Source organism: Zea mays, chromosome 7 (assembly GCF_902167145.1).
Source record: "Zea mays cultivar B73 chromosome 7, Zm-B73-REFERENCE-NAM-5.0, whole genome shotgun sequence".
NCBI lineage: Eukaryota > Viridiplantae > Streptophyta > Magnoliopsida > Poales > Poaceae > Zea > Zea mays.
Window position 1 is genome coordinate 95,954,382 of NC_050102.1, and position 27,566 is coordinate 95,981,947.

General features: G+C 43.8%; 1 long non-coding RNA gene and 1 pseudogene across 1 annotated transcript; one reads left to right on the forward strand and one right to left on the reverse strand.

Annotated features, from left to right (window-relative positions):
- Positions 1–27,566, forward strand: part of LOC118473027 (uncharacterized) — a 101,355-nt pseudogene that overhangs the window by 38,120 nt on the left and 35,669 nt on the right.
- LOC103632595 (uncharacterized) lies at positions 16,624–17,611 on the reverse strand. Its single transcript, XR_556053.4, has 3 exons — positions 17,464–17,611; positions 17,287–17,333; positions 16,624–17,141 (listed from the first exon to the last, which is right to left on the reverse strand). It is a non-coding gene; the product is annotated as an uncharacterized lncRNA (long non-coding RNA).

Below are 27,566 nucleotides of genomic sequence, written 5' to 3' on the forward strand. Positions count from 1 at the left end.
TTCACCGGACTGTCCGGTGGTGCACCGGACTGTCCGGTGGGCCGTTCACAGGCGAACTCGTCGCTCTCGGGAATTCATCGGCGACGTACAGCTATAATTCACCGGACTGTCCGGTGTGCACTGGACTGTCCGGTGAGCCAACGGTCGGCAGGGCCAACGGTCGGCCGCGCGATCTGCGCGGGACACATGGCCGAGCCAACGGCTAGAAGGGGGCACCGGACTGTCCGGTGTGCACCGGACATGTCCGGTGCGCCAACGGCTCTCAGGCTACCAACGGTCGACTGCGCCATATTTGGAAGGAAATCGGGCACCGGACACTGTCCGGTGCGCACCGGACTGTCCGGTGCTCCAGTCGATAGAAGGCAAGATCAGCCTTCCTAGATTGCTCTCAACGGCTCCTTGCTGCCTTGGGGCTATAAAAGGGACCCCTAGGCGCATGGAGGAGCACACCAAGTATTCCTACAACATTCCTAAGCACCAAGACATCGATTCCGCGCCTTTGATTCTTTGCGATAGCAATTAGAGCTCTAGTTGAGTGGTGAACTCATTGAGTTGTGTTGTGAGCTCTCGTTGCGACTTGTGTGCGTGGTGTTGCTGTGATTTCTTGTCTTGAGTGCGTTGCTAATCCCTCCCTTGCTCTGTGCTTCTTTGTGAATTTCAAGTGTAAGGGCGAGAGGCTCCAAGTTGTGGAGATTCCTCACAAACGGAATTGAGTAAAGCAAGCAAAACACCGTGGTATTCAAGTGGGTCTTTGGACCGCTTGAGAGGGGTTGATTGCAACCCTCGTCCGTTGGGACTCCACAACGTGGAGTAGGCAAGCGTTGGTCTTGGCCGAACCACGGGATAACCACCGTGCCATCTCTGTGATTGATCTTGTTGGTTATTGTGTTTTGTTGAAGATTCCTCTCTAGCCACTTGGCGGTTATTGTGCTAACACTTAACCAAGTTTTGTGGCTTAAGTTTTTAAGTGTTACAGGATCACCTATTCACCCCCCCTCTAGGTGGGGGTTGGGAATCAACGAAGGTTGATTCCGTAATTATGCATGCATCATGTTTAAAAAACTATACTAATAAAGTTTTCCCCCTTATGGAGATATGCCACCGTGTACGAGGAAAACCGCATGTAAGTCCACTGGACCTATTGGCATACCTCGGCAACAGTTGGCTCCAAGATATGAAGGGAGCAGCAGCGACAGTAATGACCCCATCGGAGACCTAGAAGCCCAAGTGGAGCAGCTTCGGATGGAGCTACGTCACCGAAACAGGGTGTGGGTAGAAGATGGTCAGCGTATGAATGAGTTGAGAGCTGACGTCAGACATCTGCAAGACGAGCTTGCTGAACGGGATTTGGCAATTGATTGGGCTGTCAATTCACGTTCGATTGCTTGGGACCGGGAAGCCAAAGCTCGAGCCCACGTGGATGAGCTCAGCACGACCCTTGACAACTTGCAGGTGTATTGCAATACTTTACATGAGGAAGTCCATGTACTATATTCGTGACTGCACCCAGACGTGCCTGCCGACCCTGTTGCAATGGGAGTCGGACCCTCAGGAACAGCAGGTGAAGGACTTGGTGGCGAATTGGACCTTTTTAAGCCCCTCCTTCTATGAACCTGCCTGACGAACAGTCCCCTACAACAGATAGTGAAGCAACCAAAGATGATAAATACTAGAGTAGTATAGTTTAGATATAATACTAATGTAAAATAGGTAATAAAGTCATGTTGTACATTTGAGTCTATATCATTACATTTTGGTAATGTAAAATGATGGTGTATATCGGCATGTTATATTTTTCCCAAATGTTTCTTTGCCTCAGATGCCATCCAGGACTCGTGCGCATGACAGTGCGGGTACTTCCCGTGGTCGCGAAGACACGCCCAATCCACCGCCGGTACCGCCAACGTTGGCCGAGGCTATCGCTGCCTTGGTCAATGCGACCGTCGACAATACCCGCTTTTTACGTGAAATGGCAGGAAATCAATTCCAGCAACATGGCAGAAGGGCTTATCCGCAAGGACCACGTGAGACTTCATACCTGGACTTCTCTAAAACACGTCCCCCACTCTTCGTTAAAGCCGAAGACCCTCTGGAAGCTGACGAATGGGTACGGGTTATTGAGCAAAAATTTGGACTAATCCGCTGCACTAAAACCCAGAAGCCGTTGTTCGCTGCTCAACAATTAAGGGGCCCTGCCAGTACTTGGTGGGGAAATTTTGTGGCCATTCAACCGGCCGGACATCAGGTCACGTGGGATGAATTTAAGTTAGCGTTTCGTGAGCACTATATTCCAGAAGGAGTGCTACACATGAAACATGAGGAATTTATGCGACTCAAGCAAGGAGGAGATAATGTCATGTAGTATCTCAACAAATTTAATCATCTATCCCAATATGCAATTGACCAAGTAAATACTGACCTGAAAAAAAAGAATTGCTTCATGAGAGGCCTCAACGACTGGCTTCAAATAAAAATGGCCACCTGCCTTGATATCTCTTACAGCAGGGCTGTCAGCACAGCGCTGGCAGTAGAAGCTAAGAACACAAGCCAAGGAAAATCGAAGGGATTCAGAGGTGACAGGTCCAATCAGGGACCTGAGAAGCGACCAAGGTTGGTAATTCGACCTTTCAATCAAAATCGTTCTTCATCTCGCCCACCCTCCTACCCATTCAAACAGCCTGTCTTCATTCGCCCTGCCACCGCCCTGCCCCCACTTCAACAAATCAGTCGAGTGCCCCTGGTGCTTGTTTCCCCGCCCTCCCTAGTTCCTCAACTGGCTGCTTCAACTGTGGGAAGTCTGGTCATTTCATCAAAGACCGCCCATATCCGAGGCAGAATAAATCCAACAATCAGCAGAGCTCAGGGAGCTCAAATCAAGGCAAGGGAAACATGGCAAATAATTCAGCAGACAAGAATATTAAGAAGACTAGGCGAATATATTACACTCAAGTGGCCACTACATCGGAGGGAGAGCCGGTTATGATGGGTACGTTCCTTGTGGCCAATCACCCAGCAGTTATTCTCTTTGATTCTAGTGCTTCGCATATATTCAAAAGCAAGAAATTCGTGGAGAAATATTGCATTACTTGCACTGAAACAAGGGAAGGGTTTATTATTCATTCGCCCAGGGGACAAATATTTACTAAAGAAGTGGCCTTCAATGTGCCAGTAACATTGGCTGAACGGGATTTTCCCACCAATATGATTGTTCTGAAAGGCCAAGATATAGATGTAATTCTGGGCATGAATTGGATAGCCCAACACAAAGCTATCCTCAACACTGATTTAAGAACCATCAGGTTGAGGTATGGCGATGAAAAGGTTCTCTTGTCCATTCCTGTAGCTATTCCAGCTAAACCATTTGGCAGAGTCTATGAAGCTATCATACCGGAAATCCAAGATATTTTGATAGTGTGTGAGTTTCCGAACGTCTTTCCTGAAGATCTACCTGGATTACCTCTAGAAAGAGATGTAGAGTTTGTGATTGAACTGAAACCCGGTACAGCTCCTATTTCTAGAAGGTCGTACCGAATGCCTCCAAATGAGTTGGTAGAGCTCAAGACTCAATTACAAGATCTACTGGAGAAGAGATTCATCCGACCTAGTTCGTCACCTTGGGGATGTCCCACAATCTTTGTCAAGAAGAAGGATCAAACGCTTCGAATGTGCGTGGACTACAGACCCCTTAATGAGGTCACAATCAAGAATAAGTACCATCTTCCCCGGATTGATATCTTATTCGATCAGCTTATCGGAGCTCGGGTATTTTCCAAAATTGACCTCAGGTCGGGCTATCATCAGATCCGTATCCGTCCCGAAGATATACCCAAGACCGCATTTACTACGCGATATGGATTATTCGAATATTTGGTTATGTCCTTCGGATTGACAAATGCTCCTGCCCACTTCACATATTTAATGAACTCGGTATTCATGCTCGAGTTGGACAAATTTGTGGTGGTCTTCATTGATGATATCTTGATATATTCCAAGAATGAAGAGGAGCATGCTCAGCATCTACGGATCGTATTAACACGCTTAAGGGAACATCAATTATATGCTAAATTTAGCAAGTGCACATTTTGGATGGAGGAAATCCAATTTCTAGGACATGTATTGTCTGCAAATGGGATTGCGGTTGATCCCAGCAAGGTCAAGGGTATTCTAGAGTGGAAACCGCCAACCACTGTACATCAAGTTCGAAGTTTCCTTGGACTGGCTGGCTATTACCGCAGATTTATCCCGGATTTCTCCAAGCTTGTGAAGCCAATCATAAGCTTATTAAAGAATGATACAAAATTTAACTGGTCCTCAAGATGCAACGAAGCCTTGGAGCAGCTAAAGGTATTATTGACCACTGCTCCGGTATTGGCTCAACCGGACATTGAAAAGCCTTTTGATGTGTATTGTGACGCATCGAGCAGTGGTCTCGGATGTGTCTTAATGCAAGAGGGCCAAGTTATAGCATATGCTTCAAGACAGTTGCGCCGGCATGAGTTACATTATCCAACTCATGACCTAGAATTAGCTGTTGTGGTTCATGCCCTTAAAATATGGTGTCATTATCTGCTAGGAAATATCTGCCATATATATACAGATCATAAAAGTTTGAAGTACATTTTTACCTAGTCAGAACTAAATATCAGGCAGAGGAGATGGATTGAGCTGATTAAGGATTATGTATTAGAAATTCACTATCACCCAGGCAAGGCCAACGTGGTAGCAGATGCACTAAGCCGCAAGGCTTCTGCCATTGTCTTACAGCAAGGACCTCTGACACCACCTTGTGTCAAGAAATGGAGAAGTTAAACCTGGGAATGAGTCAACATGGAACCCTGAACCAATTGAAGCTTGAGTCAATTCTTCTGCAAAATATTATTGATGCACAAAGAAGTGATAAGGGTATGAAACATATTCATGAGAAAATAAAGGCCGGTAAAGCAAACTGTTTCACAAAGGATGATCAAGGCATTGTATGGTTTAATAACCGCATTGTTGTGCCTAATTATGATGATGTCCGCCAGCAAATTTTGGATGAAGCACATCATAGTCGATATTCCATCCATCCTGGAAGCACTAAGATGTATCATGATTTAAAGAAACATTATTGGTGGACAAAAATGAAGATTGAAATTGCACGCTATGTGGCGAAATGTGACACCTGTAGATGTGTCAAAGCCATACACATGAAGACTGCTGGTCCATTGCAATCTTTGCCTATCCCAACTTGGAAATGGGAGGACATTAGCATGGACTTCATTGTGGGATTACCCAGGACGGCAAAAGGGTTTGATTCTATTTGGGTTATAATTGATCAACTTACCAAGATAGCCCATTTTTGGCCGTCAAGACAGATCACCCAGTTGATGTCTATGCTCAGTTATATATTGCTCGTATTCTTAGTCTGTACGGAGTTCCAAAGACCATAGTGTCGGATCGTGGACCGCAATTTGTATCCAAATTTTGGGAAGCACTGCATAAGTCCCTGGGTACTAAGTTGCTTCACAGTTCGGCCTATCATCCTCAAACCAGTGGGCAGACTGAGAGAGTGAACCAAATACTTGAAGACATGTTACGGGCATGCGTTCTGGAATTCCCACAGAAATGGGATGAATGTTTACCATTGGCAGAGTTTTCATATAACAATAGTTATCAAGAAAGTATCAGGATAGCACCCTTTGAAGCTTTATATCGACGACGGTGCCGTACTCCGTTGAATTGGTCTGAACCAGGGGAAAGGTGGTTTTTCAGGTCTGATATGGTGAAAGAGATGGAAGAAAAGGTTCAATGAATCATACATAACATGAAAAAAGCACAAGCTCGACAAAAGAGTTATGTAGACAGACGACGCCAACCCTTGTACTTTCAAGTCAGAGATCATGTGTATCTGAAAGTATCACCAATGAAGGGCGTAACTCGTTTCGGTGTAAAAGGAAAGCATGCACCTTGATACATTGGCCCATTCCTCATTCTTGAGCAATGTGGACCAGTGGCGTACCGACTCCAACTACCCGAAACATTGTCTGCAGTGCACAATGTGTTCCATGTGTCCCAATTGAAGAAGTGTCTTCGGGTTCCAGATCGAACCATTGAAGTAATGGATGTTACCTTGGAACCAGACTTAACATATTCAGAACATCCTATTCAAGTCCTGGATCAAAAGGACAGGGTTACCCAAAGAATAACTCTCAAATTTTATAAGAAACAATGGAACCAACACACTGAAGATGAAGCTACATGGGAAACCCAAGGCTTTTTAGAAAAGAATTTCCCAGGCTTTTTAACTTCATGTAATTTGTGAGATATGTACAATTGTTATAAAAGAGGAGTAGACCCCATACCACCCCCTGCCTTGTACAAGAAATAAGGAAATAAAAATATGACGTGTTTCCTTTTCCACTACTTGCCCTAGGACTTTAAATCTCGGGACAAGATTCTTTTATAGGGGGAAGGATGTAACACCCCTGGTGTTACAGTTACTAAAACTTGAGCATAACATCATGTGCATGGGCATATTATTTGTTTGTTACACCTAGAATGCATTCACTAGGTAAAAATTTCAAAAATGTTGTACTGATATGACTTGATGTGTGGTTAACCCTAGTGTAAGGTACTTAACCCTAAATCTAGACTTATGGATATAAGGGAAGCCCAAGCATGAGAAAACTTCAAAAGACATGAGAAATAACCCTAAGATATCCCCTTGGAAGGACTGGAGTGGCATCAAAACCCTAGAATATTAAAAACCCTGAAAAGACCCCTGGAAAACCCTAAATTGGAACCCTAGGGGGCTAAGTGTAAAATTGGTGCACTTTTGGACCAAAGTGCAAAAACCGAGGTATTAGGGCACCTCAAATCATATGTTTCACACATTTGATTATTTGCAAATCAAATAATGAAGTTTGGACTTATTTGCTAAAAGGACACCCCATACCTCCATGTGTCTAAGTCTGAATTCAGTTGCATAAAGTTGACTTTTGAGCCCTGTATTTCTAAAAAACAAGGAATTTGCCTAGGGTCAACACATCAAACTTGTAGACCTATAATAGGAGTACAACTTTTCTTAAGTAACTAAGCTTTGATCACATACAAAGTTTGGAGTAAAATGAGCACAAAGTTGAGCTGTCAGTTGCACTGATAACTGAATTAGGGTTACGAGTGACATTGGCTGGACTTTGAGGTCGAATTGGAGTGGGATCTAGTGATCAATTGAGTATGGTTGCTATAGAAAGACTATAGTTGGATTTTAGGGCTACAATTTTGTTACAGATAGATTAACACATTCTCACACAAAAATCTGAGATTAGGGCACTACAAACTGTGTTGTCAGGCGCTCTGAATGACTCTCTCATGGTACAATAACAGAAATATCCCTCGGTTCAGCTCCCCTCGCCGCCGGCGACCATGCGCTCGGATTCGCGCCAGGCGCTGCGATTCGTGCTCAATGGAGTACTGATAGTTGCTCGGGGTAGTAAATATCGCCTTGAAGATGAACTTAGGCCACTGTTCAACCCTGGCCGTCGTGTCCGCCCTGACTCACGGGCGATTCAGATAAGATCGCTGGAGTTGGCCACCGATCGACCGTGCGCCACGTGCCTAGGTGCCTTACCACGTTGCAGTAGCTCGTATTACGCATGTTCGTTGATCGCCAGTGACCTCGCCACGGTGAAAGCCACCAATTCCTTGCGACGGTGCTCTCCCCTCTCTCCGGCTGCCACCGCGCCATCTCAAATTCACGGGCCTCCGCTCTCGGGCCCTATAAATTGAGTGTGCCACTGGGTCCGCTAGGTAGTCACGCACCCAATACACCAACTCGTGCCTCAAATCGTCCACCAGAGCTCACCAATTTGGGATTTCCCCCAAATCGGTCAAGAGCACCGTGTGTGTGAGTTCGTCGCGGTCAGCGCTCCACAGGTCCGATCATGTTCTCCTCGCTCTTATTCTAGCATTCCTGTGTGCCCTTGAAGCTCGTCGGCCCAACAATTGCACTGAACCGGAGTAGATCGACGGGAACACTTTTATTTGTCCCCGGATTGCGCGGTCACCGTGAGCAGATGGATTGGGGGCTAGAACCTTGCAATTGATCGAGGGGAAATGATTGTTAGGGGTTAAATTAAGTGTCAGCCAAGCTAGAGCTCTAGTCGTTGCCTATTCCGGCAAGTACGAGCTCGCCGGAGCTCGGCCTATCGCCGTCCACTGTCGGGGATCGCGGGTTGTAAAGAATAGAAAGGGGAGGGGTCTATTCGAAATTGTCAGTGAAACAAGAAACAGTATTGCGGGCTCTTCAAAGGTTTTTCAAATCACCAGGGTCCCCGGTGAAAAACTGGCAGCGAGGGCGCGCGCGCGGGCGCTTTCGCCTGTCGTGGGCCGTCTCGGGCCAGTTTGAGCCCAGTACTATTGACCTTTCCCCTTTTTCTTTTTCTACTAGACTTTGGAAATCCATTGAAAATTCTAGAAAAATGCTAAAAATGTGAGACCAATTTTGTTGGACTCTTAAATTTCTATAGTATTTAATAAAAATGGTTCCATGATTTTTAGTCTAAACTAGGAATTATGAAGTATTTAAAATAGCCAAAACCTAGTCTCTTGGAATTTTAGGAAGTATTTGAAGACTCCACAAAAAATCACCAAACTTTTTGGATAAGCCTAATATGGTAATTAGAACCCTTGTGTGAAGTTGGACTTGCTTTGGACAATGTTTGATACCTAAACCCAAAACCCTAACCTTCTAAGTAGTGTGTGCCCTATGAAATAAAATACTAACTCCAAAAACCCTAGTTCTCTAGAGTACCGTGAAGGGAAATTGTATTCAAGATACAACTTGATAAACCTTTTCTATAACTGCATTTTCATAAGCATTACATGGGCATTCATGGTTATATGTGATTATATATAGAAAACGAGGAAGAAGTAGTGGTTGAAGAAGAAGGAGTTGCACCACCACCACCTGAGGACCCACCAGCCGGGAACTGCTTATATTTTGATATTTGTGGAGCAGAGCCCGACTCTCCTATAACACAAGGCAAGCCCTAGTGCATTTGCCACCTCCTTGCTATTTTGAAATCTTTCTCACTTGCTTGATGCATTAGGTAATAGGAGTTGTGTGCTAAACAATTGATGCATTTCCTTCCTTGGAAAATTGATCACCTTTCCTTGATCACCTGTTTTATGAAAAAGGTTTTTCTAATGCTTAGCCTTGCTCTAGAAAAACGAAATGTTTTGTTTTGACAAAAGATGATGCTTCAAGTGGGCTGGGATGTTTTCAAAAATAAAACTTGATCGTGGATCCATCATGGCCATGATGGGTTCAACATCGGAAAAGATGTACCTCTGTCAAGTACCAAACTTTGGGTTGAAATGATAAAGCTGAGACTATGCGGGTGACTTGCACGAGAAGAGAGTCTCGGTGTAGTGTATCCGTCTGAGTCTCGGTGTAGTGTCTCCGTGGCAAGAGGCTGGACGGTGGTGTATCTGTGCTCTCAGTTGGCGTGAACTTGATCTGGTCTTAAGAACCCCGGTGGCGAGTTGACATATGCAAGGGTTAAGTGCTACATATGTCATGTGATTGGAGATCCTCAGCTGAGTATTAATCGATTTGGATCACCGTTACTTCTCAGACATGAAGACTTGGTCACTGACTTACACGTAGCATTCCAGTGAACTTAAAGGGAAGATAAAAGGATGACTAGTATAGGACAAGTGCCTAAACTACTAGGGTAGAAAGAACTATAGATGCAGGTAACTTTACTTAACCTAACAAGTAAAAATGGATTTTTAAGGATCCACTATTAGTAAGCATTTTTGCAAACAGAGTCTTGATTCTTGATTCAGCCTTACCTTGACTGATGAGGACATCACTTCTATACATACATTGAATGGACTGATAACACGATCTCATGAACGACAGCTAAATCTCCAGGTACGTTCTACCCTAGTCAATTGTGTTTCGAAGCTTACGCTTGGGGCCATGGATGTTTTGATGATTTGGTACCTTGGAGAGGACAAGCAAGGACTTGGGAAAGGCCAAGGTGTTGAGGAGGAGGAGCAAGGGCGGCCACAACAGGAAGGAGATCAAGTCCGACTCGGCTGCGACTACATCTCGGGTTCCAGGACCAATCTGCACTAAAATGGACGCCCGAGATGCATCCGGACTCCGATTGCGATGGACTTGATATGGTTGGAAAGATAATGAGATTATGTAACCAACCCAACTGGTTCCACCTTAAAATTCATCCAGAGTCAATGGGAATCGTCGAAACAATTCAACATTCAGATTCTGTTTTGGTGCTGCGACACCGTCTGTTGGGCCGTTGGGCCGTGTATCGCGTCGAAGCCCATTAGGGGCGAGTCCAGGGGTCACGCATGCTCTAATACTCTATTTATTCAGAAGCTGCCGCCACATTAGGTTTTGGTTTTGCTTAGATCAATTCTATCATCGAACAGTGTCGCCGTCATCGGTTTTTGAGACCCCATCCCGTAATCAATACAATTTTGGTTGCGTTTTTTTTCCTGTTCTTGCTTGTGTTCTTGATTGCGCTTGCAGGGATAAGCCTTCGTGGCGAGGTCACTCGTCTGTCACGGGTGATAACCAATGGAGCCGTGGTGTAGTGATTGTGAGGAACTGTTCGCTCGGAGCCTTGGATCATCAACGTCGAGATCTCCACTCAATCAAGTTATCGTATCTCACGGAAGATTGGGCCGCGTCTACTATCAATTGGTTTCCGATTTCCAGGTTGCCCGTGAGGTATAATCCTACCTTTAGATTAGTTTTGTTTCGTCCCATAGTCCACAAAAAGCTAAAAAAATATAATTACGATCAGTTTATTCTGACCTAAAACCATCGCCTTAGCCTTTGCACAATTCAATTTTAGAGTCTGTAGTTCTGAGTTCGTGTTCTAGGTTGAGTTTGGTTGCTGGTTTAGATTTGTTTTGGTTCAGTTTGATTCTGTCTATCTGCTTACATCCTACAAAACCGACCCTATCTGCAAAACAGATCCTATCTCTAAAACCGACCCTATCCACAAAACAGATCCTATCTCTAAAACCGATCCTATCCACAAAACAGATCCTATCTCTAAAACCGACCATATCCACAAAACAAATCCTATCTCAAAAACCGACCTTATCCACAAAATAGATCCTATCTCTACAACCGACCCTATCCACAAAATAGATCTTATCTCTAAAACCGACCCTATCCACAAAACCGAACCCCCACCCTCCAACACCTCGCCAGAAACCCTGATTCGGAGTCCAAACTTAAAACAGCCGTAACTTTCACCTCGGAACTCGAATCGGGCCCATTTTTTTAAATCGCACAGAATTAAATTTTGCATCCGATTCTTTTGGCATCGCCGGATTCACTGGTTTTCAAATTCCCAAATTCGGCTTGGAAATAGGACTTCTCATTTTCCAAACATTTATTCCAATTTTAGGGCAAACTTGTAGAAATTCCAGAGGACGCGTCATTGTAAAAATCTAAAATTTGGTGTCTTCTTCTTATGTGCTGCTGCAAAAGAGAAAAATATTAAAAAATATTTGAAAAAAATAATATCATAAAAAAAAGAAAAAAAGAAAAGAGTAGCACATAAACAGAAACGCCAGTGTTCTGTGCACCTCTGTGATTATTTTGCCCCAAGCCTGTTTCTTGCTGCACCTAGATACTTGTACCTTCTTTCTTGTGCCTTGGTCCAACTGTTCTATTACATTTTCTAGGCCAACAACTAGGACAAGTACATGGAACACTTATTCAGCATTGCTATCTATTACTGACTTGTGTGCCACACACACACACACACACACACACACATATATATATATATATATATATATATATATATATATATATATATATATATATATATATATATATATATATATATATATATATATAGTCAGCCTTCCCATAGCTCCAGCTTTCTCTCGAGCAGAACAGGTACTTCTTTGAAATCACACCCATGCTCGTTGGCAGTCGCACCGGTCACCGTTTGCCACCTGCAGTGCTGGTAAGAACCTTGTAAGAGCGGGGTAAGACCACCACCACCCTGAGAGATAGTTGTATTCCACCCTGAGAGATAGTTGTAGGATTCACATTGTTTGTTGCCTTTTTGTCTCTGTTTTGTGCTAACAATGACATGACCAAAGAATCAAGTGGACAAGGACAAGGGGCCTAAGCTTAATGACGATGAGTGTGTCTCTCAGATGGAATTGAAGGAGATGATGCGCGCGATGACTGAAGCTTTTAAAAAATACCAGGACTCTGCGGAGACATCCTATGAGCAGCTTGATCGATGAGTTGTTGAACTTGTTACACGCATGGACGTACTGGAGGCTTGTCCCCCACCACCAACTCCAGCCCCAGCTCACTCTCCTGTGGACGACGATGACGATGACGACGATGTTTATGCACCGCTGTGACAACACCTCGCACATAATCAACAAGGTATGGGAGGTAATGGTAGACGTCATCATAATCCTGAACCAGACCATGATCCATTTGCTAAGATTAAGTTCTCTATTCCACCATTCATGGGTTCTTATGATGCTAAAGCTTACTTAGACTGGGAGATGACGGTAGAACAAAAATTTAATTCCCATCTTGTTCCTGAGCAGCATAGGGTTAGACAAGCCACTAGTGAATTTAGAGATTTTGCTATCATTTGGTGGAATGAACTTGTTAACACACGTGCTGCACCACAAACATGGAATGTGTTAAAAGTGGAGATGCGAGCTCGCTTTGTTCCCCCTTCTTATAGACGTGATCTTCGAAAAAATTGCAACGCTTAGATCAGGGAGACATGTCGGTACAGGAATACTACCAAGAGCTTCAGAAAGGTATGCTACGATGTGGGGTAGTTGAGGATCCGGAGTATCAAATGGTTAGGTTTTATGGGGGATTGAGGCGGGAGATTCAGGATATTGTTGATTATAAAGAATATCATTCTATACAATGCTTGTTCCATCTTTCTATGTTTATAGAAAAAGAATTACAGGGTCATCAACAACGGAGGAGCAGCACTTTCGCTCCACGCTAGCCACCGACGTCAGTCAAGGCTTCATCATCTTCGGGCGTACGGGCGTCCACATCTTTCGCTGTGCCTTCGGGTGTTGCAGCAAAACCTGCTACGACCACCACTTCCACATGTCGCTCCTTCGACATCAAGTGCCACTGCTGCCAGGGACTTGGCCATATTCGGCGAGATTGCCCCAGAAAACTGAGAGCGCCTAGAGGGGGGGGTGAATAGGTGATCCTGTAAAAACTGAAACTTAATGCCACAAAACTTGATTAGGAGTTAGCACAATAAAGCCAAGAGGCTAGAGAGGAGTTCTTGCAAGACACAATAACCACAAGAAGATCAACACAGATAGGCACAATGGTTTATCCCGTGGTTTGGCCAAGTCCAACACTTGCCTACTCCACGTTGTGGCGTCCCAACGGACGAGGGTTGCAATCAACCCCTCTCAAGCGGTCCAAAGACCAACTTGAATACCATGGTGTTTTGCTTTGTTTACTATGTCCCACTTGCGAGGAATCTCCACAACTTGGAGCCTCTCGCCCTTACACTTTGATGATCACAAAGAAGCACAGAAGTAAGGCTGGGATGAGCAACGCACATAAGACACAAAATCAGAGCACAAACACGCACACAAGTCACAACTCGAGCTCACAACACAACCCAAAGAGTTCTCTACTCAAATGGAGCTCTAGTTGCTATCACAAAGAATCGAATGCGCGGAATTAGAGTCTTGGTGCTTAGGAATGCTTAGAGAATGCTTGGTGTTGTCCTCCATGCGCCTAGGGGCCTCTTTTATAGCCCCAAGGCAGCTAGGAGCCGTTGAGAGCATTCCAGGAAGGCAATTCTTGCCTTCTGTCGCCTGGCGCACCGGACAGTCCGGTGCGGATTTCTTTCCTTCTTTGGCGAAGCCGACCATTGGAGATTCATAGCCGTTGGCGCACCAGACATTGTCCGATGCACACCGGACAATCCGATGCCCCCTTCTGACCGTTGGCTCTGCCACGCGTCGCGCGCGGATTACGTAGCCGACCGTTGGCCCGGCTGACTGTTGGCTCACCGGACAGTCCGGTGCACCACCGGACAGTCCGGTGATTTATAGCCGTACGCCGCCGACGAAGTCCCGAGAGCAGCCAGTTGACAAACGCTAGCCTGGCGCACCGGACAGTCTGGTGCACCCAGACTGCGCAGAGTCTTGGCTGCTCAGCCAAGTCTTTTCCAAATTGATCTTTTCCTGTTTCTAGCACTTAGACACAATACATTAGTCTCCAAAACAATGTACTAAGTCTTAGAAACATACCTTTACTCTTGATTTGCACTTCTTAAGTCTTTGGCACAAATATTACTCAAAACATTTGTGTGGAGCACTTAATCACCAAAATCTTATAGAAATGTCCCAAGGGTACATTTCCCTTTCAATCTCCCCCTTTTTGGTGATTAATGCCAACACAACAAAAAGCAATTAAAAGAAGTGCAACATCAATTCAAATGAGAACACAAATTTGTTTTGATTCAAATTTGACATATATGGATCATTCTTTACCACCACTTGGTTTGTTTTTGCAAATCAAACTCAATTTCCTATCTCTAAGTCAAACACACTTGTTGATGCATAGAGAAAGATATTCCAAGAGAAATTGATCAAAGATTTCAAAAACTCCCCCTTTTTCCCATAATTAACAATTCTCCCCACAAGAGGCCAACTTTTGACAAAAGAGACAATAAGAGATTTTTGACAAACCAAAAGCTCTATTCTACTATTTTCAAAATTCTCAAGTGGTAGCTGATCCATTTATTGCTTTGGCCTTATTTTCTCCCCCTTTGGCATCAAGCACCAAAACGGGATCAATCTTGGCCCTAGAACCCCATTGCCTCACCAAAATCTTCAACTAAGAATAAAAAGACAATAGGAGCATGAAGATGAACTTGGAGTTAGTTACACTTTCATCGGAGTGCAGTGGAAGTCTTGCATGGTCCAAGTCCACCTTTTCCCTTTCAATCCTCCTTTGAGACTAAATGAAGAACACTCAAGCACATGGTTAGTCTCATAGGGTCAAGTTGTAGCACATCTCACCCTAAATATGTGCATCACTTGCAAATGGACTTATGAGGTCTGGGGAGTGCTTGTACAACTTGAGCACCATACATAAACAACAAAATGCATAAGGAACATGATCAAGGCATAAAACATATGTATGCTATAAATCAATCCAAGTTCCGCGAATCTAAGACATTTAGCTCACTACGCAGCCTGCAAAAGGTCTTCTCATCTAAAGGCTTGGTAAAGATATCAGCTAGCTGGTTCTCGGTGCTAACATGAAACACTTCGATATCTCCCCTTTGCTGGTGGTCTCTCAAAAAGTGATGCCGGATGTCTATGTGCTTTGTGCGGCTGTGTTCAACAGGATTATCCGCCATGCGGATAGCACTCTCATTATCACATAGGAGTGGGACTTTGCTCAGATTGTAGCCAAAGTCCCGGAGGGTTTGCCTCATCCAAAGTAGTTGCACGCAACACTGTCCTGCGGCAACATACTTGGCCTCAGCGGTGGATAGGGCAACGGAAGTTTGTTTCTTAGAGCTCCATGACACCAGGGACCTTCCTAAGAATTGGCACGTCCCCGATGTACTTTTCCTATCGACCTTACATCCAGCATAATCGGAGTCTGAATATCCAATCAAGTCAAAGGTAGACCCCTTTGGATACCAGATCCCGAGGCAAGGCGTAGCGACTAAATATCTAAGAATTCGCTTCATAGCCACTAAGTGACACTCCTTTGGATCGGATTGGAATCTAGCACACATGCATACACTAAGCATAATATCTGGTCTACTAGCACATAAGTAAAGCAAGGAGCCTATCATAGACCGGTATGCCTTTTGATCAACAGACTTACCTCCTTTGTTGAGGTCGACGTGTCCGTCGGTTCCCATTCACTACAGGAAACTAGTTAAAGAACGTGGGTGAAAAACCGTCGAACTTAATGTAATAAGCCGTCGAACTTACTGTAAGAACGTGGGTTTACCGACGAATATAGCCGACAGCGATTTTTGGACGAACTTAGAGAAGTAAGTTCGACGGCCCCGTCGAACTTAACCTTAAGAACGTGGGTACCGTCGAACTTAACATTAAGAACGTGGGTACCGTCGAACTTAACATTAAGAACGTGCGTTTTTAAGTTCGACGGGGGCCGTCGAATTTTTCCCATAAGTTCGACGTCACCCACGTTCTTAAGGTTAAGTTCGACGGGGTCACGTGGCCGTCGAACATATGTGTCCTGCGGAGGTATGCGCGGACTGAACAATAAGTTCGACGGTACCCACGTTCTTAACCTTAAGAACGTGGGCACCCACGTTCTTAACCCTGCGTGGGTCTGCGAGGACTGCACAATAAGTTCGACGGTACCCACGTTCTTAACCTTAAGAACGTGGGTACCCACGTTCTTAACCCTTTTCCAGAAAAAAATAAAAAATACAAAAATGAAAAATTAGACAAACATAATATCACATGCAACACAATATATCACATACAACTGAAACAACTGAAAAATATAACTGAAACAACTGACTGCGTATAAAGTCTTAACATAAATATAGCAAAAGAGCATATAACTGAAACAACTGACTGCGTATGTAAAGTCTTAACATAAATATAGCAGATCAATGTCTCAAATATATGGCATCAAATCCTCCAAGGTACAGCGATTTAACAATGACTTACCAGTTGCTTACAAAGTTTTTGGAAGCCACACAACTTGACTAGACTCTCTTAACAGCTGAGCATCATATTGAGAACACCATGGTAAACGGCTCGCTCAACCTTCAGAAGTAATTTGTGTTGAATGATACATCCAAACCCACCAATCTACGTTTCAAAATGAAAAAGGCATCTTGGGTACAACAACGTCTACTCCTTACTTCCCGAAGAATTTAGAGAGGCGTACCCGGTACCGGGCCTTCCCCCTCGCTTTCACTGCCTCTGCACTTGGACCTTGACCTGCTCTTCTTTTCCTTCCTTGTTCTCTTTGATCTCGACTGTGATCTAGACTTCCTTGAACCCCTATCCTCATCGTCGCTGCTTGAAGATTCTGAAGATGAGCTGGAACTTGACTCTGATGAACTTTTGTGCTGTTAAAGATTTAAAGGTGAGGGCATCAAACAAATTTTAAGTAAGCAAAGTACCTAGAACAGAGTTATCATAACTAAATATATTTCCATTAGGTAAATTGCAACAATTTCACAAATAGGCAGCAGGTCATAAGCTAGAGTATACCTTTCTCCTCTTTTTACTTCTTTTCTTTGCGTCCTTATCCTTCCTCTCTGTTTTCAAACTTCTTTTGTCAGAAGAGCCATATAATAGATGCAATATATTTATATTTGAGGAATGGCAAGTGATGGAAATACTAAGATTCTAACATTACAGATATTTATTTGGTAGGTTGCCCATTACCTTTCTTGGAAGATGATGATTTTGAGTTTGACCTTGAGTGATTTCTTCCGTTTGCTAGCTTTTGAGCTCTTTCAGCATCCAGTTAAGCTCTATAATCTCTCATCATTTTGTCTTTGTCAGCCTCCAGCTCGCCCCTTTTCAGTTCCTCTTCCTGACAGTGAACATGAATACCATCAATAACTACAGAACTGCTTATAAAAAAAACGTTGGCAATTAGAATAGATCTTGGAGTAACAATAAATGTTGCTAACATTAAAAGGCACAATATGCTTATCCAAATAGTGGTACTGAGTGCTGGAAACCTGGAATCTGTTACAAAATAAAACCGAGAACTTGAAAATGCTAAATAGGCCCTGTTTGGAATTATTAAGGTTCGTCTATAAAGACACTACGGTTGGGACTTACTACTTACGAGTGACTCAATAGTCAACATATGAATCACCCAAGCAAAAACATCAAAACCAAGATGGAATATTGTTATTTTGAGTGAGGGCATGCAAAAAATGTGAATGTTTTATAATAAAGGCTTCTAATATTAGATTATGGCGAGGTGACCAAAGTGGACGACACATAAAATGAGCACGATACTAGTCTGCCAGGGCAAAATTTCAGGATGCTAAGTATCCAATTATGACATTTGCATTGCATTTTCATCTAAAGCAAATTACTAATGTAATCTAGCATGAGTAGTGCATTAGAATTTACAACAAAGGGAGATATAGCTTCAGAAGAACCAAAGGACATGATTTCCTTGTCGAAGAATGGATTGGATATTCAAGAGTGAACAGATAATTACCCCGTAGAAGGAGATGACTTCATCATCTGCTGAGTTAGAGCCAAAATTCTTCGCCAGATCAGAGATGCACACATGGGCATCTTCCATGTAATCGCGACCTCCAATATCAGACCACTCCCCTGACCGGATGAACGGGACAAAGTTGTTCGGCTTAGTTTGCTTGAGCTCAACAGACACCGTGTTCTCACAAACCCTCTCCATCTGCACATTATCCAAGGATGATTACAACCCAGCGGAAAAGAAAGGTTTTTTAAGATAAACCACTCAACCAAAATATAAGCACTATATAAGATTCGATTGAAGAAACCCTTAAAACGAACAGATTATTAGTTCCAAGGCAATGAATAAAAAATCCTACTCCAACACTCCCACCCTGCTACCAAGAACTAGAATTCCCTAGACATACTTGTTGCCACCACAGAAAGAACGCAGTAGTTAAGTAGTGATACAGCTAGCTGGTTGTTGATAGTGACGTGGAATCAGAAGTCCGATCTGGTAAAGCTAAGTGACAGGAGGCAAATCATTATTGGACAGGAAATGCTACATGTAACAATTTCTAGAGAGGGGCAAATGATAAAGAAAACAACCAATTGTCCTTCTAGCCAAAAAGGTTATAACATCGTATATAAACTTGGCAAAGGAGCAAACAGCTGTGGCAATATAATAGGACATCAGCAACCCCGGCTGTTCGTCTCAGTTGAGCTAATTAGCAGAGCCATGTAAAGCCTACACGTGTACATGCATTCTTGCGCACCACTCCATAATCCACTTCCTGTTTATTGCAACGTCCCTAGCAGGTAAAGGAACAAAGCTACCCCATTAAGGTCTAAAGGGCACCGCGGGCTACCAGCAGATGACATTATGTATATTTTAAGAGCTATAGATAAAGAGTCTCAATTCAGATCTAAGTGGCCGCAATGGTGTAGCCAGAGTTATACTGGTGTGAGGAAATTCTAAATATGGCCCAGAATTATAATGGTGTGAGGAAATTCAAATACAAGCACTTAAATCAGTACCTATGAATAAATATGCTGCAAAGCCTGCAACAGGTATGTTTGCAACAGAAACTTTATCGGCAAGCTCACAATCTTTAGTCCAGAATTAGTAATATCTTATAGCAATTATTTTCCAGTACAAAGCAGCAAAAAGTACCATTTTGATGCATAAATAAAATATTGAAGACTCTATGATATTTACAGCATATAATCCAGATTTTGCATGGTACTAATTTCTTCAGTTGTTCAAATGGTAATCATGAATGAGGATGCTTATTCTAAAAATACATTACCAGTAGCATTTAGCATGGTACGTATTGGGTAGTATTCTCCATCTGCAGATGTCTTCTGAGCTAGCATTACCTCTCCCGCAATAAAAGCGACAAGGAGCTATATTAGACCTACTCACAGCCAAGCCAATGGCACAAGCAACCTTACTAAAAAATGGAGATGCTTTTGGTGCACGAGAACCCAGTGCTACAAGTCGCTTCCAAGCAAGCTGACTCTGAAATGCATTTTGAACCGAGATTGATGGGGGGCTGAGCTGACCTTGAGGTAGACTTTGAAGTAGTCGCGGATGGCTGGATCGTAGAAGAAGCTTCAATTGAATGATTGGCCAGTGGAAAAATTCATTGTTTTATAAGTTTAAATTAATAAGAAAGGTCAGGATTAAATTGTCTTTCTGAACGGAAGGCTTCAATTGAATTGTTATGAAAAAATCACGTTATCTCAGGGGGAAAACTTAGCTCAAAAATCCTGTGCAACATAAAAATAAAAGGCAAGACTCAAAATCCCCAGGATCGATCTTTTTATTTCTATTTATCATTGTTAACTGGTGAGATTTATAAAGAAAATCATGGCATGTCAGAAGGCAGATCTAACAGATGACTCATTATTATCCATCATTTGCTGGTAAATTGTGTTTTCGCACAACAATTTTGGTTCATCCTGCTGCAGAGATTGGGCCTTGCTGCCATTGCCCCGCTATAGTCGACTTCTTTTTTCGAAGCAGGCTGTTAGCTCGGTGGGCGGTTCTGTTAAGAATGGCCTGAACTCCCTCGTCCTCCTGGTCGCGTGGGCCATTTGGAAGCATAGAAACGATTGCATCTTTAATGGAAAACTTCCAGGCCTTGGTTCTGGCTGGAGAGGAGATTGTGGCTTGGAGCATGGCCGGAGCCAAGGGGCTTTCCCTGCTCTCAGCTTAGATACTTGTCTTTGTAGTTTGTGGTAGTTTTTTTCTTTAGTTATGGCCCACTTTTATACTTTCTTTGGTGGCCTCCTTGAGAGGATTGTTTTTGTTCTTAGTCTATTTTGGACCGTTATTTCTCCTGTTAATATAATGATACGCAGTTCTCGCGTGTTCGAGATATTATTACAGATTAAAAGTGCAGGGAAAAGTGGAATGACTATACCACCTACGAATGCAAACAATTCAAATCAACAAATTTGACAATATACAGTCACTAAAGTTTATCATATGCAACGTGGCAGGATAAGGCCAAAGTATCTACCCTAAGACTAGAACAAGTTACCCTAAATGCAACTTCATATCATATCAACAAAACCAAGGAAAAGCTTTAGTATGGCACACCAATTCCGAATCAGAAACTGAAACCATCCCAATCTGAACTAAAACTTTTAGCCTTCACCAGATTAGACCTATTGAATGAAATTGCCTGTGAACCACCAAAGCCACCAAAAATTTCTAATCGGTAAACCGACAGTGCCACACATGTTTACAGTCTAGAATAGTTAGTTCATATAAAAAAAGAATAGTGAGGGCTTAGAAACCACTCGCTTGGAAGAGACCAGGGTGGGGGAATTTGAACAAATATTCCAAAACAAAGAAATATGCTTGTAGGGAAGAAGAAAAAACTCTGTTACAGCAAGCAAAGAGAGCAATAATCACGTCTCAAGTTCTCAGATGGCTGCTAATCAGACTGCAAAGCATAGGTTACAGTAGAGCGCATATAAACGAATTACCAGGCTGAACAATCAATATGGCGATATATTTATTGCCCCAAAACTCAGCAACAACATCACCAAAACACCGGAGCAGACCCCTAGAAATAACGAGGAGGAGCATACTTGACAGTAAATAAAAGAACACCCGCGTACTAGGGTACCCATCAGAACTCAATCTAACATCTCGCCATCAGATAAAAGTGACTGGAGAATAAACCCACAGCAGCCCGAACAAAAAAAAACCCAAAATCGGCGCAGAATCCACCATACGCACCGAAGGAACTTCTGTCGGAAGTTCCAAAATCCACGACGGACTACGCAGTTTAGACACATACACACATTCATTCATTGTTTAATTTGTATCAATTTTGGCTTACTTCCGACAAACCTTTTCGGAAGCATTGGTCAAAACATCATAGTAAGATAGCAATACATCCACACTTCAAGAAAAAGGAGGAGATGGGATGTCGTACTCCCTAGAGATGGCAGCGCACGCGCCATGGAGACGTTGATCCGCGTTGATCCGCATTGATCCGCTCCAGGCCGTAATCGACGTTGGCCTCGAGGAACCCCCCATGGATGAACACCGAGTCGCCCACTACAAGCACGGTAGGGAGGTCGGCTAGGAACCAGCGCGAAATGGACCCGTTGGGTCGAAGGGCGGCGAGGCGGGACCACATCCCGTCCCAGAACTCCGGCTTGACGCCGGGGAAGGACTTGGGCATGCCGAGAAAGGGGCTCCTCGGCTGCTGGTCAAGGTGCTCGCCGCAGCGGCGCTTGATGGCGAGCACCGCGCGGTACCACCCTGCCCAGGCGCGCGGTGAGGCGTTCAAGTGGACGCGGGGTGGCGGCGGGCAAGTAGCGGCGGGCTGGCGGCGAGGCAGGTAGGGAAAAGAAGATAGACGCGCGGGGTGGGAGAGATTTAGGTTTTTGGTTAAGTTCGACGGTGTCCACGTGGCCCACGAATTTAAGTTAAGAACGTGGGTACTCACGTTCCTAATACGATAAGTTCGACGGTTTTACCGCGAGCCCACGAATTTAATATAAGAACGTGGGTACCCACGTTCTTAAATTAACCCACGAACATAACTCAATTAAGAACGTCGGTACCCACGTTCTTAAATTAACCCACGAACATTTATTAGTTTCTTGTAGTGATTGGAGTCTTTGCAGGCTTGGCGTCCTTCATCCCAAACCGCTTTAGCAAGTCTTGCGTGTACTTTGTTTGGGAGATGAAGGTGCCGTCCTTGAGTTGCTTCACTTGGAATCCAAGGAAGTAGTTCAACTCGCCCATCATCGACATCTCGAATTTCTGTGTCATCACCCTGCTAAACTCTTCACAAGACTTTTGATTAGTAGAACCAAATATTATGTCATTGACATAAATTTGGCACACAAAAAGATCACCATCACAAGTCTTAGTGAATAAAGTTGGATCGGCTTTCCTAACCTTGAAAGCATTAGCAAGTAAAAAGTCTCTAAGGCATTCATACCATTCTCTTGGGGCTTGCTTAAGTCCATAGAGCGCCTTAGAGAGCTTACACACGTGGTCGGGGTACCGTTCATCCTCGAAGCCAGGGGGTTGCTCCACGTACACCTCCTCCTTGATTGGCCCGTTGAGGAAAGCGCTCTTCACATCCATTTGGAACAACCTGAAAGAATGGTGAGCGGCATAGGCTGACAAAATACGAATTGACTCTAGCCTAGCCACAGGAGCAAAAGTCTCCTCAATGTCCAAACCTGCGACTTGGGCATAACCTTTTGCCACAAGTCTCGCCTTGTTCCTTGTCACCACCCCGTACTCGTCTTGTTTGTTGCGAAACACCTACTTGGTTCCCACAACATTTTGCTTGGGACGAGGCACCAGTGTCCAAACTTCATTTCGCTTGAAGTTGTTGAGCTCTTCCTACATGGCCAACACCCAGTCCGGATCTAGCAAGGCCTCTTCTACCCTGAAAGGCTCAATAGAAGAGACAAAGGAGTAATGCTCACAGAAATTAACTAATCTAGAACGAGTAGTTACTCCCTTGCTAATGTCACCCAATATTTGGTCGACACGATGATTCCTTTGAATCGTTGCTCGAACTTGGGTTGGAGGGGCCTGTTGTGCTTCTTCCTCCATTACATGATCATCGTGTGCTCCCCCTTGATCACATGCCTCCTCTTGATGAACCTGTTCATCGTCTTGAGTTGGGGGATGCACCATTGTTGAGGAAGAAGGTTGATCTTGCTCCTTTTGTTCTTGTGGCCGCACATCTCCAATCGCCATGGTGCGTATTGCGGCCGTTGGAATGTCTTCTTCATCTACATCATCAAGATCAACAACTTGCTCTCTTGGAGAGCCATTAGTCTCATCAAATACAACGTCGCTAGAGACTTCAACCAAACCTGATGATTTGTTGAAGACTCTATACGCCTTTGTATTTGAATCATAACCTAACAAAAACCCTTCTACTGCTTTGGGAGCAAACTTAGAATTTCTACCTTTCTTCACTAGAATGTAGCATTTACTCCCAAATACACGAAAGTATGAAACATTGGGTTTGTTACCAGTTAGAAGCTCATACGAAGTCTTCTTGAGGAGGCGATGAAGATAGACCCGGTTTATGGCGTGGCAAGCCGTGTTCACGGCTTCCGACCAAAACCGCTCGGGTGTCTTGAATTCTCCAAGCATTGTCCTCGCCATATCAATGACCGTCCTGTTCTTCCTCTCTACCACACCGTTTTGCTGTGGTGTGTAGGGAGCGAAGAACTCGTGCTTGATCCCTTCCTCCTCAAGGTACTCCTCCACTTGAAGGTTCTTGAACTCGGACCCGTTGTCGCTCCTTATCTTCTTCACTTTGAGCTCAAAATCATTTTGAGCTCTCCTTAAGAAGCGCTTGAGGGTCCCTTGGGTTTCAATCTTATCCTGCAAAAAGAATACCCAAGTGAAGCGGGAAAAATCATCAACTATAACAAGACCATATGAAGCAACGGGTCCGAAGAGGTCCATATGAAGCAACTCCAAGGGTCTTGATGTGGTCATCACATTTTTGGTATGATGAGAGCTTCCCACTTGTTTACCTGCTTGACAAGCTGCACAAGGTCTATCTTTTTCGAAGGTTACATTTGTTAGACCTATCATGTGTTCTCCCTTTAGAAGTTTGTGAAGGGTCTTCATTCCCACATGTGCTAAGCGGCGATGCCACAGCCAGCCCATGCTAGTCTTAGCAATTAAGCATGCATCTAGACCGGCCTCCTCTTTTGCAAAATCAACTAAGTAGAGTTTGTCGTCTAATACACCCTTAAAAGCTAATGAACCATCACTCCTTCTAAAGACAGACACATCTACGTTTGTGAATAAGCAATTGTATCCCATATTACAAAGCTGACTTACAGACAATAAGTTATATCCAAGCGACTCAACTAAGAATACATTAGAAATAGAGTGCTCGAATGAAATAGCAATTTTTCCTAGTCCTTTCACCTTGCCTTGGTTCCCATCACCGAATATGATTGAATCTTGGGAATCCTTGTTCTTGACGTAGGAAGAGAACATCTTCTTCTCCCCCGTCATATGGTTTGTGCATCCGCTGTCGATAATCCAGCTTGAGCCCCCGGATGCATAAACCTGCAAGGCAAATTAGGCTTGGGTCTTAGGTACCCAACTCTTGTTGGGTCCTACAAGGTTAGTAACAATAGCCTTAGGGACCCAAATGCAAGTCTTGTCTCCCTTGCATTTGGCTCCCACCTTCTTAGCAATCACCTTTTTATTTTTGCATGAAAGAACAAATCTAGTATTGCATGCAAGAAATACAGTGGTAGATTCATTACATACTTTCCTAGGAGTATGAACAACATTTTTCCTAGGCACATTTCTACAATTCACATTAGAGGAACTTGAAGCAATCATGGCATGTGAAGCAAAAGCATTATAACTTCTATTATAATGAACATCCCTAGAATGTCTCCTATCATGGTACATGAAGACATGGTTCTTTTGAACACTATTTGCCATAGGGGCCTTCCCTTTCTCCTTGGCGGGAATGGGAGCCTTATGACTTGTTAAGTTCTTGGCTTCCCTCTTGAAACCAAGCCCATCCTTAATTGAGGGGTGTCTACCAACCGTGTAGGCATCCCTTGCAAATTTTAGTTTATCAAAATCATTTTTGCTAGTCTTAAGTTGAGCATTAAGACTAGCCACTTCATCATTTAGTTTAGAAATTCAAACTAGGTGTTCACTACAAGCATCAACATTAAAATCTTTGCACCTATTGCAAATCATAACATGTTCTTCACGAGAGGTTGATTTACTAGCTATTTCTAACTTAGCATTCAAATCATCATTAACACTTTTTAGGCTAGAGATAGATTCATGGCATGTAGACAATTCACATGAAAGCATTTCATTCCGTTTAACTTCTAGAGCAAGAGAATTTTGCGCACTAACAAATTTATCATGCTCTTCATATAAAAGGTCCTCTTGCTTTTCTAATAATCTATTCTTATCATTCAAGGCATCAATCAACTCATTGATCTTATCAATCTTAGCTCTATCTAAGCCCTTGAACAAACTAGCATAGTCTATTTCATCATCGCTAGATTCATCATCACTAGAAGAAGTATAAGTAGTCTTTCGAGTGTTTACCTTCTTCTCCTTTGCCATGAGGCAAGTGTGATGCTCGTTGGGGAAGAGGGACGATTTGTTGAAGGCCGAGGCGGCGAGTCCTTCGTTGTCGGAGTAGGATGACGAACAATTCGAGTCCCACTCCTTTCCAAGGTGTGCCTCGCTCTTAGCCTTCTTCTTTTCCCTCTTCTTCTCTTGTTCCTGGTCACTATCATTATCGGGACAATTAGCGATAAAATGACCAATCTTACCACATTTGAAGCATGAGCGCTTCCCCTTCGTCTTGTTCTTGTTTGGATGCTCCTTGCGACCCTTTAGTGCTGTCTTGAAACGCTTGATGATGAGGGCCATTTCTTCTTCGTTAAGCCCGACCGCCTCAACTTGCGCCACCTTGCTAGGTAGCGCCTCCTTGCTCCTCGTTGCTTTGAGAGCCACGGTTTGAGGCTCGTGGATTGGGCCATTCAATGCATCATCGACGTATCTTGCCTCCTTGATCATCATCCACCCGCTTATGAACTTTCCAAGTATTTCTTCGGGCGACATCTTGGTGTACCTAGGATTTTCACGAATATTGTTTACAAGATGTGGATCAAGGACAGTGAAGGACCTTAGCATTAGGCGGACAACGTCGTGATCCGTCCATCGCGTGCTTCCATAGCTTCTTATTTTGTTGACGAGGGTCTTGAGCCGGTTGTACGTTTTGGTTGGCTCTTCTCCCCTGATCATTGCGAATCTCCCAAGTTTGCCCTCCACCAACTCCATCTTGGTGAGCATGGTGACATCGTTCCCCTCATGTGAGATCTTGAGGGTGTCCCAGATCTGCTTGGCGTTATCCAAGCCACTCACTTTATGGTATTCATCCCTGCACAATGATGCTAGAAGAACAGTAGTAGCTTGTGCATTTTTTGTGAATTTGCTCATTGATAAATATGGGACTATCAGTACTATCAAATTGCATTCCACTCTCTACTATCTCCCATATGCTTGGATGGAGAGAGAACAAGTGACTATGCATTTTGTGACTCCAAAATCCGTAGTCCTCTCCATCAAAGTGAGGAGGTTTACCAAGTGGAATGGAGAGTAAATGAGCATTTGTACTTTGCGGAATACGAGAATAATCAAAAGAAAAGTTTGAATTGACTGTTTTCTTTTTCTCATAGTTGTCGTCGTCCTTTTGGGAAGAAGAGGACTCATCGCTGTCGTCGTAGTAGACGATCTCCTTGATGCGCCTTGTTTTCTTCTTCTTCCCGTCTTTTCTTTTGTGGCTCGAGCCCGAATCAGTAGGCTTGTCATCTTTTGGATCATTGACGAAGGACTCCTTCTCCTTATCATTGACCACCATCCCCTTGCCCTTAGGATCCATCTCTTCGGGCGATTAGTCCCTTACGTGAAGAGAACGGCTCCGATACCAATTGAGAGCACCTAGAGGGGGGTGAATAGGTGATCCTGTAAAAACTGAAACTTAATGCCACAAAACTTGATTAGGAGTTAGCACAATAAAGCCAAGTGGCTAGAGAGGAGTTCTTGCAAGACACGATAACCACAAGAAGATCAACACAGATAGGCACAGTGGTTTATCCCGTGGTTCGGCCAAGTCTAACACTTGCCTACTCCACGTTGTGGCGTCCCAACGGACGAGGGTTGCAATCAACCCCTCTCAAGCGGTCCAAAGACCAACTTGAATACCACGGTGTTTTGCTTTGTTTACTATGTCCCGCTTGCGAGGAATCTCCAAAACTTG